Raw genomic sequence first — 16,435 nt, forward strand, 5'->3', positions numbered from 1 at the left:
GGCTTAATAATATAATAAGCATTGTTCAATTAGCAATTTGCAATCCTCAAAAGCTCTCAATTAGTTTATCTATCATAGGGGTGGGAAATCACCATGAACAAACTAAAACCATTAAAACATCTCTGACTTCTTCTAGGTTTCGGAATCAAACCAGTTGGGCTGGTTCCTCCAGTTCCCAGATCCACAGTGTACTGCTTCAGTCTGTATCTTATGCTTTAAAAGAGCACTGTTGTGCTGTGGAAGATCAGAAAACCGATCTATTTCTCATCCAAAACGGTTTTAACTCTTGAATGTGTAAGACAGAGTCTCAGCTATTCTCATATAAGGAGTAATTAGCTTTTATTCACTGCAAACACCAGTGGCAGACCTACTAGTGGATCAGGGGGATGCCACTGCACTAGAGCCTGCTGGGAGGAACTCAGAGCAGGAGCTCTGGGAAGCTGTACAAATTTTGCTAATATGTATTTTAGGGCAGTGGCTTACCCCCCAAAAAAAATCTTCAGAGGGGCTTGGTTCGAACTCCGTGGCTGGTTTGCAGAGGTTCACATCCTTCCTCACTAAATCTGGCAGCAGATGAGGGGGGGGGGGTACCTGTGGGCCGGCGTGCAACCTGAAGTGATGTAATGTGCATCTGTATCACGCTACTTCCACACTCTGAGGTCATGTGCGAACAAAGTACATCTATTTTGATACGACTGGTTTTTCCAACGGTGAAAAAAATGTTAAGTGTGATACTAGCCTAAAGGAACAGTAGCATAACAACAAAAAATTTACACTTCTACAGTATCAACAAGCTGCTGTGTAGCTATGGGGGATCCTTTCAAACTGAAAATGGACTATATATATATATATATATATATATATATATATATATATATATATATATATATATATATGACCTTTATTTACATAACTAGATAAGAAATAAGCTGTGTAGAATACAAGTTTTAGTTCATACATAGGAAGATAAGCAGGGCTCAAATGTCATTCATTACTCTATAAAGAACTAGAGTTTTTAATAGGTCACCACAAGGCTCATGGCCATATTTTTCCACACAGGCTGCCCTCACCTTTGGGATCAGTCACCATTTAATACACATTAGGATACAAACAACATAACATAACTCTTTTTCGTGTATCAGCAATCCCTGGCTATTATAACTGGCTGATACATCTCTCCAAATCATTTTTAACAGACTTGGCAAAGTAAATATTGATAGGGGTAGTATCACAGGACAGGACAAATATATTTGGTGTGTGGAGCCCCCATGTTTCTCTAAGGGTTGGCATCCAGAACAACTGTTACAGTGAGCAATCAAACATGTACCAGTATGTTGCAATACTTCTGACTGACTGATTATTTTTACTCCTGCTTCATGGACTGGAGTTACTGCTGTCTGTAATGGTGAAGGCTGAGACAAACAGATCACTGGAAGGGACATTTGGGACAAAAACATGGCGCTGCCTCTTTGAATTAGCGCATAATGTCAGCCTTGAACTAAGCACTGCCTTCACTTCTCTTTCCATGACACGTGGGAAGATTGATGTACAGCAGATGTGCCTGCTCTCTGTCACACACTCGCTATTTTTTCTCCTGTCAGACGCCGCAGTGAGGGATCACTGGGACAAACTGGGTGCTTCTCCTGTGCTCTCCTCTTTCCTAATATGTACATGGGATTTTTCTCTGCAGTCAGTGTGAGAGCAGAACAAACCCACAAGCTCCGCTCTGTCCCGCCTCAGGGCTGGGTCGGCTGCTTGTTCAGCATTGTTTCTCTCCCAGCCCGCCTCCTCTCCTTGAGTGAAGGGAATGGCAGCGAATCCCTGACAGTGATGCAGGAGGACGGACATGTCCTGTGTGCCTAAGATCACCCTGAGCAGCTGCATTATCCTGGCAGCCTCCTCTGTCTCCATCTGCTGCGCTTGAATGAGGAGGGCTCCCAATGCTTGTGCTGCCGGCTTTGAGAAGGCCATGGCACGCAGGTGCTCTGAAGTCCTAGCAAATCACCACTTACAGCTGCGGGGGTAAAGGTAGGAGAGGTAAATGAAGGCATTTGCTCAGTTTATATAATTATATCGGAAGGGTCTTCTAATAACATGCGACAAACCTGAACCAATGCTGTAGCCGCTTGGGCAGTTTTGCAGGACAACAGTGTGACCAATAGCCTGCGAGGGCGGGAAAATGCCTTTTCACTGTAATGCCACCTTCCCATGAATATAATGGTGGATAAACACGCCTTTCGTTGTGCCAATTGTGGGGACATAACTATAAAATAATAGTCCCTGCGGTTACAGGGGGTGGCAGCCATGTAGAATAACCAGTGGGGTTGTAATAAATAAAATACCAGTATATAGTGGTAGAAAATAGGTCAAATGACTGAGGATTTCAGGGGGGCATAACATTTCCTGTGAGACACAGTAATGCACTGACTATTGAATATGTATTTACTAGTAATGCATAAAGCTTTTGTCAGCTCTTCCCCAAACCCCATTCCAGGGTGATTGTAGCTCTGCACGGCTTTGTTGGTGGGAGTGGTAACCAGAAAAAGATTGAATGGAAACATAATATATTGCATGCAAAGTATTGCAGTGTAATTAGGATTTCTAGTATCATACTGCCATTAGTTTTTTTCCTTCTCAAAGTAAAGGTGTACAATGATGAGAGGAGCTTGCAGAAGAATATGGTAAAATGACTGTGTTAGAAAACCATTGTCCTCTGTCTCATTTCGTCCTCCAAACAGCTGACCTTTCTGTTTTGCATCAGTGACTATACACCTATTTATTGCGATCCTTTTGGATGATAACATAGCAGTCTCCTTCAGAGTTGGTAACATGCTGAATATCATATTACAGTGATTACAAAAGGCCAATGGCAGGCATTTTGTATAGGTCTAGCTTGCACCTAATTCATAATCCACACAAATGATCTTGCACAATCCCTAAGGGGCACTGTTTTTGCACCTGAGCCTGCCATGAACATGAATAAAACTCTACATATTAATATTAAAGTCCTTACAATGTAATAGTATTGAAGTTGACAGATGAGTTCTTAAACGGCACTTAAAGGCAAAAAAATAAAATCCTATTTTTAATGAAAAAGAAACCTATTTCCAATATACCTTTATTAAAAAAATGTGTACCGTTTTTATAAGAAACCTGACTATGCAGTGAAATTCTCCCTTCATTTACTGCTGTGGATAGGAATTGTCAGATGGTTCCTAACTGCTCTGCAGGGAAACAATCATACTTATGAACAGCAGGGGGAGCCCCCACCTTACTTCCCAGCCATGCAGAACTCAAGCAGCTTTGTTCATTTTCACTAGATTAGTCAGAGACTGTGTAGAGATTTGTATTGGATTTTATTTTTGCCTTTACAGCTGCAGCTGGAGTTGGAAACTTCACTGTTTCCAACACCAGCTGCAGGGACAACGATCATGGAGACAGATTTGAACAGATAAACTGGGATTCTATTTGGAGGATTATTTTGCTGCAACCACTGGTCCTGCAGAGTTTTGCATTAAACAATACAAAAACTATAAAATCCACATTAGATTACATGACAAAACAGGACCTACAGCAGTCTGTCTATTCTGATTATTAATTAGTCTTGCTGTATCAGCTTCTGGTAGATATTATTTGACTTGTGCTGTTTTGATAATTTATCACGATCCCTAAGCAGCCCAGAACACACTGAGCATGTGCATAGTCTTGGTCTTGCAAAGATGTTTAACAAAGTTACAAGATGGTGACCCCCTGTGGCCAACTTTGAAAGCATCAATCATTTGTTTTATTAGGCTTGTGGTGCAGTAAGTTCGTGTTTATGTTTAGTATACAAAATACAGCACTTCTAGCATTATTCTATTTTAGACTTTAGTTCCCCTTTAAATGCATGACTTTGAATAGAGCATTGTGCACTGAAAATATTCCTTGTGTGTTAATTGTTTTATTCTCCTGTTCCAGGTGTTCTACTCAAATGGACGTGGATCTGTCTTGCTGGCACACACTTCCCTTCCAAGCATATTTCAGTTGATGTCCGGAATGTGAAAAGCTTAGAGAGAGTGAAACCCCTAGCTCAGGTTCAGTCAATACATAATTTAAAGGTGTGTGTTTTTTTATTTTGCCACCAGCAATATCAAAATGGGAAGTTTTAGTAAGAACATACCCTAATTTGTGCTACATATTTTGGGCTAAATTTTTGCTTCTATAAATAAACATATCCCTTTCATCCTTAATCTGCTAAAATCATCTAAAGGGAAGGGTTCTGACAAATTTCATTTCAAATCAGAGCTGACCACTAGAAGTCGTGTGTGGTAAATTTTGCTCTGTAAAGTATTTTATTGGCCCAGAAGCTACTCAAGGGCAGCAACAAATTAAATGCCATAATTTAAAACAATGTAGATGCCATTCTGCAGACAAAACACCAGATGTCACCAGAGACATTTGCCAGTGAATTCAACTGGTCATCTTTACCCACTTGCATTTGTTTTATGAAGTGCAGAAGTGCAGATGACCATTAATTGGCTGTAGCTATAGGTGGTTATTGAACAGACTGACGATTAATGCAGAAATCTGGTGGAAAATGTATCTGTCAGACTAAAATATACTCGTATACAGTTGCTTATGCCTCTCAAGCACATACTCTGAGTGATCACTTCCAGGCATTAGGTGGCAGCACTTGTCTATATGTGGAGACTTTGGCAATAGAGTATAGCAGTATGGTGATGTTATTCCAGTGGAACAAATGCTGTGTTTGTGGTGAGCCTTCCTTTTCATTTCACTTTCCTAGTTTTAATGCCTTTTCTGCAGATTAGAAATGTTATACAGATCGAGTGGACAAAGCCGTGTTAAGGAATCATAAATCGATGGATCTCATCTTCTATGATCATTTATTTTATAATTATCTTTAATACAGCATTGAAACATATTGTGCAGACATTTTACTTTGCTCACATCAATTCCTGCCGTAATGGAGCTTTATCGTTTATATAATTTATTTGGTCCTGTGCATTTCTTTTGACAGGGTGTGCAGATTTAGCGATAGACATATTAAAGTCAATAAAAAGGAAAATAAAATCTGATACATTAAAAAATTATGTCCTAGTAGATTGAATCGGTGGTGCAACTACCTATAAGCAGACCCAAATACATGGGGGGCCTAGTAAAGACCCACATCTTCCCCTCCACCACCCCACACCTTCTCTTCAGCCTGCACCCCTGTTGTCCATTAACTGTGCAAAGGAGCGTTGTGTGGTGGCTTGTGGTGAGCCTTATGGAATGATACTGTAACATGGAGGGGATCCCAAATATTTTTAGCCCAGAAGGGTCAAGTTACACCACCACGGTCTGACTAGGTGGAAAAAAACACAGGGCCCCAGCGAACCCAGGCCCTGTCCCTGCCCAGACTTTGCTGTCCCTGGCTTACTGAAATGTCCCTACTTTCTCTTTGATCTCCTGCACTGAGCAGCCAGAAAAAGATACAAAGATTCTAACTTAATTGGCTTTTGGCAAAGAGCCCAGAATATGTGGCAGATGCACTTATAGATGCTTTTGTAACAATATAAGATAAGAAAAGAAACAATTGTAGCAATTTAAGATAAGCAGGTCTCTTGGGACTTGCAGCTTAAAGGGCTAAAAATTATTTTGTCTCTCTTTCTATTTTCAAAATGTTGGGAGGTATGCAAGTAAATCTGAATGCGGTGTAACACTGTGTAGGTTGGCAAACTTAGTGACTGGAGTGGGCAGCCCCGTTGGGCCCTGGACACCCCACTCTGACACTGTACACCACTGCAATCACAGCATTAGAAATAAGACTTTTATAGCAATGTAATGTAATTAGCTGTTTCTGGGATTATACAGTGGCGCTGCTGTTTAAGGGACCGAACAAACACATTATGCAAGCAGTTTAGCTATGTGTGCAGTTTGTTTTCCTGCTTGAATGTTGCTATATTTTAAGACATGGCTTGTCTGAATATTACAGGCTATTGTTTGGAAATGTCTGAAGTTCGTTAGTTGACAAAAACAGATTTGGTTCCACAAGTTCTGCAAAATAAGCGTCTGCCCACTAAAGCATTTGTAACAACCCCCAAGCCCTTCAAACCTACACAACATTCCTTAACAGTCCTCAATGGCTTTCTGTACTCCCTGCCATTGCCATTCTGCTTTAATATCATTTTCTAGATCTATAATATCTTGTTTTGATGTTGAAAGGTACATGTAGCTGACACCCATTTGCAGTTTGATGCCGTTAGTCAGGGATTGGTGTGAGTTTTTTTGAGGAATTATTTTGCAACACTTAGAACAGATTTACATAAAAACAATTAACATAGTTATGCACCATGGATACTTTGGCTAAGTGCTGTTCAACTGTTTTCACATACAGGTATGGGATTCATTATCCGGAAACCTGTTATCCGTAAAACTCTGAATTTCTCTGTAACATTTTTCATTTTCCAAATTTTGAATTAATCCTTATTGGAAGCAAAACCAGTCTATTGGGTTTATTTAATGTTTACATTATTTTCTAGTAGGGTTAAGGTATGAGGATCCCAATTACAGAAAGATCACATAAGTGGAAACCCCAGGTCCTGAGAATTCTGGATAACAGGTCCCATACCTGTACTGGGAGAGTTAATTATTACACAACACAGTCAGGGGCAGTATTCGAATAAAAATATTTTATCAAAATTAATAGTTAATGGAGCTCTTGAGCAGTCTGTGCCATAACATTTCTTGTTGGTCCTCCAGTTGAACAGCCCTGCTTTAGCAGATAGATTTTCATCGCCTGACTGCTGCGTGCTGTCTCTTAAGAGTTGGTAGTCCTTGGCCTTGAACTGAATTTTTTCAGATCAGGATATCCTGTTTCATTGTATGCCTCCTCTTTGACACTATCCACCTCCTTGGGAAGTGTATTAGACAATGCTTTCTACCTGAATTTTCTAAAAATATGCCCTAATCTAATATTCTTCTCTGGTCATGTAAACACTATGTGTACACTGCTATGCTTTTTATAGAAGCACTTTCAAGAGGGTATAGACGTTAGCAAACTGTCGCATCATTTTACATTTATATAGAACAGCTGGACTTTTCAGACGGCCTGTGTTGATGCGTTGGGTAAAATGCAAAGCACTTGAGACAATTATTTCTTATACAGCATGTTCAATTTATAGTAAAACCATTATGTCATACAAAGAAATTGATGGGCCCTTAAGCAGATTGGTAGTCCTAAAACTCCCCTGGACATTCCAGTTTATGTTAATAGAGCTTATATAACCTTACATAAGGGAAAGCGTGCGCAATATTATGGTTCTTTTAGAGACTGAAGGATGAATTCATTACTAAGATTGTTCAAACACTGACTGATTTCTGGGCGATTCAATCACTTGGTCTTGTATGGTTTGTTCTCCCCCTTGAGATCAGACCACTTGCCTGAATATTGCCAAGTTGCACCAATCATCTGGTTCTGCAGAGTTAGGGCTCTTACAGACGAGCGTTTTTACCTGCGCTCCCCTGCGTTCCGTTTTTCTGCGTTCAGCCGCAGGGATGGACGCATTACATTATTTCCAATGGGGCTGTACTCACACAGGCGCGTGTAGGCGCCGAACGCAGGTTGAGACACAACATGCTGCATTTTTCCTGCGTTCGGCGCCTACACGCGCCTGTGTGAGTACAGCCCCATTGGAAAAAATGTAATGCGTCTTTCCCTGTACAGCTGAACTATCACACTGGGTAGGGTGAAAGTAGCAGGACCTTCCTGTGAATACAGAGCTGCCTGCATTCAGTAGCTCTTTATCTGGTTTGTGGCACCTGGGCATCCTTTTGGACACCCCTAGATTGCATGTTGGACAGATACACAGGCTAATGCATGCTATTGTGTGCAAGGTGAAGGAGAGCCCTGTACTTGGACCTAACAGCCCTGTGTTCTGCACCTGTTTTTGCTTCTGGCACAAGGTGTAGGGCACTGACTGTACAAACCATGTCCCAAGGCAACATTGGTAGGTGCATGTGCCCTAAGGGGTTTAATTTAGCATTGACCAATGGTTAATTTTTTATAATATGAACATTCATCTGTTTTATCTCTTTCCACAGTGTTATTGATGGGTTTTGTGGCTGTGCTATGTGTGAGAATGCTGTGATCCGACAACCTCAGGTTTGTATACATACAGGTTATGCAACACAAACATTTACTAGAGAACTGTATGTTCTTTGGAGCTACCATTATTGAGATGCTGACATGTTACATTAGAAGTTACAGTTTTTCAAAGAGTCTTTATATTTGCTGATAGGCAAAAACATGTATTCTTATTACAAATGACATTGTTGCATCATAATTACCATCTTGTGGGAACAGCCACTTGCAAGGAGGTGACGAGGGTGCATACATTATTTGGTATCATCTGTGCTTTCCAGTAGAAACACGCTGGACTGGCTAAAGTAAGATACCTACAAGTGATGCATAGTACAATTGGAAACATTGTGCATGTTTTTTTGATTACAAATTAATTCACTGTATGATTCTTATAGAGTGACTTGTCTCTATTTAGCTTACAGATACAGAGACGCAGGAATTTCAGGTATACCATTTCCATCCAATTCACATGCAGTCCTTGAGAGCAACCTGGCTGATGTCGGTAAACAGCACGTGACCCTGTAATGCAACCAAATGTGACAGAGTATGATTTAATACAGTATATGTGTCTTTGAGGATACATGGCAATAATATATGTGGAATAAACAGCGAGTTTTGCATAATATATGTATTTTGGTGCTTTCTTTTGTGTTGAAAAAAAAACACATGAGTAACCTAAATATTTCACAATTTTAATACAAGTGTTAGTGTTTGAGACTACATTCTGTGACCCATGCAGTAATGTAACTCACAACACTTGCATTTATTCCCCAGAGAAACTATAAGGGAGGACAATTGCTGTTTTAAGGTACTTTCAAGTTAGTATTTTGCTTTCCAGTTCTTGCTTTTAATCTCTGTAAAATGTAAATATTATTTGCCTGTGTGCTGATACAGGGTGGGATCTATTATCTGATATCTTGTTATACAGAAAACTCTGAAATAAAGGAATGTATTTCTGTATTGAATCCAATTTTTTTTTAAAAAAATCTCTGATATGACAAAACAATGTATTTTACATAACTGAAGCTAGTATCAATAATGTTAAAAACTATCATTTTTATGTTTAATTATTTTTAGTAGCCTTAAGGTATGGTCCAGGTATGAAAATCCCTGACCCTAAGCAATTTAGATAATAAATCTTTTGCCTTATATATATTTCTGCTTTATAATTTCCTTTATTTCTGTGTTGTGATTCAGTAACTAACTTTAATTCTTCTGTTTTACAGTATTGTGGCTGGGGGTGCAGTCTGAAGGCCAGTTAGGGTCAGATTTTGGAATTATTCTTATTCTACCCCAGATACTCCTGAAAACACAGTTTTGGTGAAATGTGTTGTAAACAATGACTTGTACTAGATATTCTTGAATCAAAGACTGAAGGGAGATTATACCTGTCTTTTCGTAAATCTGTAACCTTATTATGAGCCAAAAGGGACTTTGAAAACATGTTGCTACTGCAAAAGTTAAAGAGATGGACAGTTCTGGGTTACCAGAACACAAACTTAATTGGCTTAATTGGAGCTGAAAGTGATTCTGACAACTCAGTATCAAATTTGTAACTAAATTAGCATCATTGCCAGGATCTGATACACTGGGAATGGCATATAGCTTTGTTCCAATTGCTGCATGTTTGCTACAGCAGCACAAAACTGCAGGCTTGACTATCTCCTTGTAGAATAGTAACTTTGGGCATATATATTAGAGGGTGAATGGACAGTTTGCCAGATAAGAGCTATGCTCACTTCTATAGGATTTTTAGTTATCTCTGGAGGACTGTCCTTTCACCCTTGGAGAAATATGCAACTTTGTATAATTCTAAAAATGTACAGACCAATTTCATTCATGTACTATGACAGTTATGTGTATAAACACACAGCCTTATTATTATTATTCATTATAATAAAATAATATTATAAAATAATCTAATGGAGCTAATTCATTAGATGTTATTCAGTCTTACTGTGTGATGCAACAGGAGTCCCAAGAATAAATGAGTAAATCCTCATTCTCAGTTATCACTCCAATTCAAAATGAAAGAAAGCAACATGAATGATTGATAAACATTATTCTACTGTTTTATAAGATCTTTTGAAAACATTCCTTGATGAACAATGCAATTCAGAAATTCCTGGACTAACATATTTGCCTGTGTCTGCTGGGAACAAAAAAGAAACTGAAAAGATTATTAAATATATGTACCGAAATGCACAAACATTTTTCCTGGGAGTTTGTGGTGACTTTAAGTGGTTTATTTATAGCATTTATTCTGTGTATATTTGTTTGCAACGTTTCAGTTGTATGGTTACCACATTTGTTACAAATGAAAGCAAAAAATTTAAATATATATTTACTAATAAAATTAAGCTGTTTCATGTATGTTTTTTTTTTAAGTTTCCATAACTTATATTTAAAGTTTGCTAACTGTTGGATGGTCTGTATGTGTCCTACCACCTGTGCAGAGCAAGCTATTGCAAATTCTATAGGTGCTTTTTAGGGATGCACCAAATCCAGGATTTGGTTCCAAGGAATCCAAGTGCCTGGCCAAACCGAATCCAAAAAAATCACATGGCTTTTAATAACACAAACAAGAAAGTCAAACATTTTTAGCTGCATGCTGCGCACCCGGATCTCTTTCCCACTCCCCTAATTGACATATACAAATAAGTATTTGGTTCAGTATTCGGCCGAATTTTTTGCAAAAAATTAGGGCTTTGGTGCATCCCTAGTGCTTTTTGGAGCAGCAGACAACACCTTGGGACATTGCTTCTGAGGTTGTAAGGACCACTATAAACAGAAATAAGATTGAATGTGAGGAATGAATAGATTCCATATATACATGTACTTGCTACAGCAACCAGGTAGCAGTTAAAATACCCGGGGGGTCTTTAATCAGAGGCCTTACCTGTCAGTCTTCACTTAAATGCCAAACTTTTTTGAAATGCCACAATGCAGAGCAGAGACCTGTATTAGCCCCATGCATGAGTTCAGCCCTGTCTGTCTGTCTATCTCCTCTCCAGCTCCCACCAGTCCCTTAACTCGCATATCACTCACACATACAAGTTAAAATGGCCATACACAGGCAGATTTAAGCCGTTGATTCGGCAGCTTATTTGCCTGTGTATGAGTCCCTCTGCCAACCAATATCTGACCATAAAACAAAGAGCCGTCGATTGAACAATTGATATGGTGAATCTGTGGTTGATGTGGTCCTCAATCTGATGGTCTGCCTACTGACAATTATGATCTGATTATAAGAATGAGAACCAAATGATTGGATCATCCCAATTTTGTCCACCTCATGGTGTGCATATCGGTGAAGGGAAAGCCAATGAGTGCAGGCTGCAACAGAGCCCTGTACTAACTGCCTGGCTTATAGCAGGACTGGCTTGCAATCTGCACCTACCAGATTCCTGAAAAAAGTATATTACACAGATTTGTAGAATCTACAATCTGTGTTGTAAATTTCGTAGATTCTACAATTTGCAGCACTTCTGGGCAAGGGAGTGGAGGAGCGCACCCTCAGTCTCCAGCTCCTAGACAATTAGTAGGGGCAGGGAATGAGAAACACCTAGGGAGCAATTGCCCAAGAAGTTGCAGACACATGCAATCATATGCCTACTATTGTCTTCATTTCCTGAGATGCCAGCTGCAGTCAAGCATACAGCATACAGCTTCTGTTAGATTTCTAGCCTGCCTACCCCAGGTTATTTTTACATGGACTCATGTACACAGTGTTACACTAAACATATATACTGTACACTTACATTTTTGGGGGGTTTTGCACTCTTACAGCAGTCACATAAATCACACATGCTAATATACTCAACACACATTTGGGCATGTTCTAAGTTGCAGTCATCTAGTTCTGACAGTAGCTAATATACTGTGATGATGTAGAGTACTTTAGTATCCCTTGGGAGAAAAATAAAACTTTATCACATGCAATGTTATTTTGACTCATGTAAAATTCTTCTTCATACAGCAGATTTATTGAAAAACAAAAGTTTTCTCCTTGGTGACAAAATGCAATGTTTTTTCTCTTATCAATAAATTTAAGAGAGTTAATTCTGCCTCTTATTGACCTGCCACATAACTTCATTCGCTTGTTTGCTCTAGACAAACAAGCACTGCAGTTTTATTCCAATGCCTTTCCCTTCTCGCCATCCCCAAAGCTTCAAACAAGGGTTTTGGCTTGCTTTGTTAAAGCTGCCTGGTGCTGGACAATGGTGGATGTTTGGGACCAGCTTTTCTGAAATGCTGACACCGTCTATGTGTTAATCTGTAGGGGTTATATTGCATTCTCTATCTGTATGGCTAGGCTTACCCTTGGTTGGGAGTGAGGCTGCAGCTGGAAAATTCAGGAGTTGGGAAATAACCCGGTGAAGGATAACACAAAATTAAGTATATTTGTATTTGCTATTTCCCCAAGAACAATGTGTGACTGTTTCAAACAGATATTTGGTGTTACCTGGTCTCCTGTATCTACATCTAGTAAGTATCCTGTACTTGATCATTATTTGTATCTCAGGTCCAATTAAATATGCTTGTTTCTGCTAAGCAATATTGGCAGTTGCTTATTGAATGTACCATTACGTCAGAGAAATATGTCAAAGGTTTACTTTTAGTCTCTATTTTTTTGTAATTCAATATGTATTCTATTGTTCTTACTCTATCATTAATAGTTCTGCAGTAGTGTTAAGAAAGTTGATGTCTTACAGCATATTTCTAAGCATGTTATTTGATATATATTAAATGAAGAAAAATGAATGTCCAGAAATTGTTTCATTGATTTAATAATAGGTAAGCATAGATTTGGAATTAACAACAAAATAAAATGCCAATAATTTACCATGAACCATGGAGATAAATGACTCGTGATTCATTTCAGATTTTCTGGTTTTCAGCTTCTTTTCATATGAATGAGACATTGGTATTCTAACATTGTAGGGTTAGGTTTTTAAATAACAGGTATATGAAAAATTATCTGGAATGATTGGAACCTGGGATTTTCTGAATAAGGGATCTTTACGTAATTTGGACCCCCATACCTTTAGTCTGCTAAAAATAATTAAATGTTAAATAAATCCAATAAGATTGTTATCATTAGAAGGCATTAAGTACGAGGTACTGTTTTATTATTACAAATAAAAAATAAATAATTTAACAAATTAAAATTATTTGCTTAAAATATCGACTCTGTGGCAGATGGCCTTCCAATAATCTGGAGCTTTCTGAATATAGGGTTTCTGGATAAGGCATCTCTTGAAAAAAAACTGCCTTACAGGTGTGCAACTAAAAAGCATGTCTCCTTTGAGGATATAGTTAAAATGTTTAATTAAACTGGCAAGTATTGGTCTGCTCAATACCCGTGTGTATATGAAGTACAATATTTATCAGTATTTGTATGTAACTTGTATGTTTGATGTACAGATACTTTTGTGTTACTCTTCAAATTGCCTTCCTTGTTATTTGACTTTTACAGCATACAGTTGAAAGCAAAAGTTTGGGCGCATCTTGCCAAATAATGTTGTATAGGTTTAGTTTATTTTGTAAATGAATATGCAGGAAACAACTGCTACAGGAATAAGTGTGTTAAAAACAACATAATTGCAAAAGTTAATGCGGATTGACCTTGTATATGAAAACATAAGAACAAAGAAAATCATTGGAATCTAAACATAGTAACAAAGAATTCTGGCATGTGCAAAACTTTGGACACCTAGGAAGTCAGGATTTAGTAACCACCCCTTTAGTTCAGATGACATCTTGTAAACTCATTTTATAGGGGACTATTAGGACCATTCCAAAGCCTTCAGCTTGCTTTTCTTCATGTAGCTCATGGTTTGTCATGGATGCTATAGGAGCAATCCCCTTTTTAGCTTCTACTTATGAATTTGCTGATAATCAGTGGAATTCATTCTTCCTTTATCAGTGGCGACAACAAACAAGCAAACAAGATTGTGCTGGATCCCCCTCCAGAAATTTTTTTGGAGGGGACCAGTGCACATTACCTCTCACATTACCCTGCTTTGCTGGTTTGCGCCCCACTCACCCATGCTCGTGAAAGTATTTGTGCATGTCAATTAGAAAGAAAAGGAGAAAAGCATCGGGAGTGGGATTTTAATACTATAGAGGAAGCTGCAGTTCGGGACCCCCTGTTCCCTTGCCCCTCCCCAGTGACTGCAGGGTTTGCTTCCTCTATAGTTGCCAATTGTGCCTCATGTACAGTGATTCCTGTGCCACTGGCTGCCAACCAGCTCCAAAGTATAATGGATTCACTTCCCTTATTGACAGTTGTCAAAGTGTTTTGTTCATCAAATTCTGTTTTTCTCCCTAAACAAACCTTTGGTGATTGTGGCCAATACATCAGTCCCACAGCACTAGCTTCTAGAAGGACTTGTCTAGATGCTGGTTTGCATGCCTCAGACGTTGATGTTTTTGATTAGGTTGCAGTCAGCAAAAACTTCCTGCAGGTTCTTTGCAGTCATATGGGAGTTAACCTTTGACTTTCTGGCCAGCATACAAGCAGTTCTCCCTGAAAGTTTTTTTAGTCTTCCAGATCTTACCTTGACTTCCAGCCTGACTTCCACAGTTCCCCTTAACTGCTATTTGTACTGCAGTAGTTATTTATTACTTCAAAATTAATGAAATATAAGAAGGGTAAGAGGTCTGTGGGTTTAAAGGTGACACTGGATTTCATCAAAAGTTGAGCCTCTGAAAACAAACAGACAAAGATTTTTTTATTCATTTTGACTGCATAGTTTTGGTATGAAAGCTCATATTGCTGGTTAAATTAAGGAATATTGACCTGGAACATAGTATTTGTACCTGGATAGAGAACTGGCTAAAATATAGACTACAAAGAGTGGTGGTAAATGGAACATTTTCTAATTGGACCAGTTTTGTTAGTGGAGTACCACAGGGCTCTGTATAGGGCCCTTGCTTTTCAACTTGTTTATTAATGAAGTGGGAGGTGGGCATTGAAAGTACTGTTTCTATTTTTGCAGATAATACTAAATTGTGCAGAACTATTGGTACCATGCAGGATGCTGCAGAGTAATTTGTTTAAGTTGGGAAACTGGGCAGCAAACTGGAAAATGAGGTTCAATGTTGATAAATGCAAGGTTATGCACAAATAATATAAATGCAAGTTATACACTAAATGACAATATGTTGAGAGTTTCCTTAATTGAGAAGGATCTTGGGGTTTTGTAGATAACAAGCTGTCTAATTCTGGGCAGTGTCATTCTGTGTCTACTAAAGCAAATAAATTTCTGTCTTGTATAAAAATGGCATTAACTGAAAGGATGAAAACATAATTATGCCTCTTTATAGGTCCCTGGTGAGGCCTCATCTGGAGTATGCAGTGCAGTTCTGGCCTCCAGTCCTTAAGAGGGATATAAATGAGCTGGAGAGAGTGCAGAGACAGGCAAATAAACTGGTTAGCGGAATTTAAGACTTAAATTATGAGGGTAGACTGTCATGGTTGGGGTTATTTTCTCTGGAAAAAAGTCACTTGCGAGGGGACATGATTCCACTTTACAAGTACATTAGAGGAGATTGTAGACAAATAGCAGGGGACCTTTTTACCCATAAAGAGGATCACCATATCAGAGGCCACCCCTTCAGACTAGAAGAAAAGAACTTTCATTTGAAGCAGCGTAGGTTGTGTTCACAGTGAGGTTGTGGAATGCACTGCCGGGTGATGTTGTGATGGTGGATTCAGTTAATGCCTTTAAGAATGGCTTCGATGATTTCTTGGACAGACATTATATTAAAGGCTATTGTGATACTAAATTCTATAGTTAGTATAGATATGAGTATATAGAATTTATGTGCAAGTAGAAAGGTGTGTGTATGGATGCTGGGTTTTCATTTGGAGGGGTTGAACTTGATGGACTTTGTCTTTTTTCAAACCGATTTAACTATGTAACTATATTCCTCTACATTTCCTGAAAGATCCACATGAACAAACCAGAACACTTCTCTATTTCAAGGATTATTCAGTACAGGAAATAAACATTCACACAACATTCAACCTACCTGGCCTCCATAATGGGACCCCCATTCACTTCTTTGATCTTCCCTGGTGGTATGGGTGGTTTCAACTCTTGAAACAGTTACAACTCAACTGGAGTAAACTCTAATTTAGTCCTGTAAGTAAGCACAAATGCTTTTTTATACATAGCAGCATTTTTTATTTTAACACTTGCTGATAATGAATGAAGCCGAGCAGGATCATAGTCTCCTACTAGATTATTCATTTCAAGATTGCTCTTATTTGAGTAAGGCTTCATCTTTGCTGTGTAAACCTAC

General features: G+C 38.7%; 1 long non-coding RNA gene across 1 annotated transcript; it reads left to right on the forward strand.

Moving 5' to 3' along the window:
* The first annotated feature begins 1,621 nt into the window (after window positions 1-1,621).
* On the forward strand, window positions 1,622-10,482 carry LOC108698617. Its single transcript, XR_001932688.2, has 4 exons — window positions 1,622-2,037; window positions 3,958-4,097; window positions 8,083-8,143; window positions 8,538-10,482. It is a non-coding gene; the product is annotated as an uncharacterized LOC108698617 (long non-coding RNA).
* Window positions 10,483-16,435: the final 5,953 nt, after the last annotated feature.

The sequence above is a fragment of the Xenopus laevis genome, chromosome 8L (genome assembly GCF_017654675.1).
Source record: "Xenopus laevis strain J_2021 chromosome 8L, Xenopus_laevis_v10.1, whole genome shotgun sequence".
Classification (NCBI taxonomy): domain Eukaryota; kingdom Metazoa; phylum Chordata; class Amphibia; order Anura; family Pipidae; genus Xenopus; species Xenopus laevis.